Here is a 2,882-nt window from a genome sequence, read left to right as displayed (position 1 = left end):
ATAATTTACAATATCAATTATAGGTGACAATATCTCAAATGTACACATTTTTGTAATATGCACATAGCATATTACTCCCCCATAATGTGATACCAATGGAGAAAACTTAACAAGAGGCAATAAGAGGATCCAACACGAGATAATCAATGGAATTTTTAGAATTTGAATTTCTCATGAGAGATATACCACCTAGCGACTAGATAATCTTGAAATATCAATACTAGATGGTATTACTCATGTGCACACATTTATAGGATTGTGAGGTGCACAAAGCACACCACTCCCCCATAATGGATATTCCATTAATCTCTCACAAGAGCCAACTAAGAAATAAACAAGATGCACTAAGGCTCAACGAACGACACACAAGTACATGATGTGCAAACCAACATACACAAAGGCAATTTGGAGACACATCATATACAAACACATGCAAGGAACAAAACCAAAACATGCAAAGGGGCAAGTAACTTTCAATGTAAACAATTTAAGTACACGTTACCGCAAGGAGGCACATTGGATATAAGATAGAAACTTGACAACCCAATTGACTTGGCTTGAGACAACAAGAAAGATGAAGTCCCCTTAATTCTTCATAATGTAGCCAAGTTTCCAATGACCTCCAACAACACCTATTGATCAAGTTTGGGCTTCTTGGTCCCCAACCAAGTTGGGTCCTAAGAGGTTAGTCACAATAGGTTTGGCTACCCAAATGGTTCTTTGCTTGACACCACTTTGAGTACCAACAAACTTGGCAAACACATTGCCAACCTTATCCTTACCAAGAGAATAGATATCATCAATAATAATTGGGTTGGATAAGTTACCACTAGTGCATGAAGAAGCGACGTAACCTTTCTCACAGCATAAGTAGCAACGTCTACTCTTCACTTTCTTCTCACTTGATTTCTCAATTTGAGAAGCATTAACTTGAGTCTTCTTGGGAAGAGGCCTTTCTTCAACTTGATGTTGAGCATGAGATTGAACTTGTGCCCTCTTCCCTTGTTGCTTGACACTAATGGCCTTCTTCTTCAATGGGCAAGATCTAACAGGATGCCCTTCGACTTTGCACTTGAAGCAAACAATCTTGGCCGAATTCTTGACTTGTTCTTGGCCCTCCTTCTTGTTCAACTTGGACTTCTTCTTCTTGTTGGAGTTGAATCCAAGTCCACCTTTGTCATTGGGGGATTTTTGCACACTCAAGATATTGTTGAGTGTGGCCTTCCCTTCATGACACTTTTCCAAGTCTTTCTTCAAAGAAGTGACTTGGGCCTTGAGCTCTTTGATTTCCTCTACATGGTTAGTCTCAACACAAGTACTAGAGTAAGTATAAGCTTCATCGTTAGAGCAACAAGGCAAGGAAAGCAATTCATCACAAGATGTACCAACATTGTGAGTAGATGAATTACAAGGACTAGCACATGGCAATATACTATTTTGACTAGAAGTAGTGCTAGTATCCACATGAGGCTCACTAGATGTTACCTTAGCAATCATGGCCTCATGAGCTATCTTTAGCACACTATGGGATACTAGAATATCATCATGAGAGCTTGAGAGCTTTTCATGACTTCCTTCTAGTTTCCCATAATTGTAGGATAGCACCTCAAGTTGAGCCCGTAGCTCAACCTTCTCCTTCAAAATGGATGCTTCACAAGTAATAGAATTAGTAGCACAAGCATCATCATTAACAACAAGAGGAGAAGGCAACTTGGCAAGCTCTTTTAAATAAGAAGCTTCAAGTTGAGCATGAGACTCGGTGAGTTTGATGAGCTCACCCTTGATGACCCTTGAGCCATTTTCGAGGTGCTCAAAATCCTCAAGGAGTCTAGCATGAGCAACTTCAAGCTTATCATTTTTAGTTTCAAAAACATTGGCCACCTCAAGAGCTCCATCAGTAGATTCCTTCACTTTAGACAATTCTAGAGCAAAAGTTTCCTCAAGAGATTCCTTGGTGGTTTGTTCATGTTCAAGAGCTTGAGATAGCTCCGCGATCTCATTTGTGTAATCACGCCCATGAGCTTCCATTTTCTCAATGGTGACCTCATGCTCCTCGAGATGAGATTCCAACTCCTCAATATATTTCTTGCCCTCAATGGCAATGGACATAATTTCCATGAAGTTGGAACGAGCAATTTTATTTTTATGAAGAGCTTTAAAAATCATCCCCCCCTTAGTTTTTAAGGAGGCAACATTATCATTCTCTTCATCATTACCCTCATCATCATTAGCATAAACATCATCATCAAGAGACATATTGGGGTACAAAGTAGGAGATACCTTTGACGCCTTAGCCATAAGGCAAAATGCAATAGATGATGATGTAGGATCCCTTGAGGCACCATTAAACACCACATCTTGTTCCATGGAGTGTTCGGTTTCCTCTACATTGTTAGCACAACAATTCGAGGAAATAGATGCATTTTTATCATGGCAACAAAACATAGCAAGCATATCATCATGATATTTAGTCAAGCAATTTCTACATGATATGCAAGGACTATCAACACAAACATGTGAAACATTTGGAGTGCTCGAAGTGTTAAAGCCCAAAGAGGGAGCATTGCAATAATATAGTGATGAAGGATCATCCACAATAAGCATACTATCATCATTGCAATGACCAACACTACTCACCATATCATTACCTTGTGGCAAACCACATGTAGGTGAAGTAGAAGAAGTTGAGAAGACTATATGACCGGAGGTGGAGGGAGAACAACCATCCCCACAAATCTTGGACACACCATATTTATCTTGAAGCTTTGTCCATAACTCATGAGCATCCCAGAACGGCATGAGTTGAAATATAACTACATTGCTCAAAGCATCGAAAAGCACATTAGAGGCTTGAGCATTGAGATAAGAGTTTTTCTCATCCT

Source organism: Triticum dicoccoides, chromosome 6B, assembly GCF_002162155.2.
Source record: "Triticum dicoccoides isolate Atlit2015 ecotype Zavitan chromosome 6B, WEW_v2.0, whole genome shotgun sequence".
In the NCBI taxonomy this organism is placed as follows: domain Eukaryota; kingdom Viridiplantae; phylum Streptophyta; class Magnoliopsida; order Poales; family Poaceae; genus Triticum; species Triticum dicoccoides.
The sequence above is the reverse complement of the archived record's forward strand: the minus strand, read 5'-3'. Positions refer to the sequence as shown.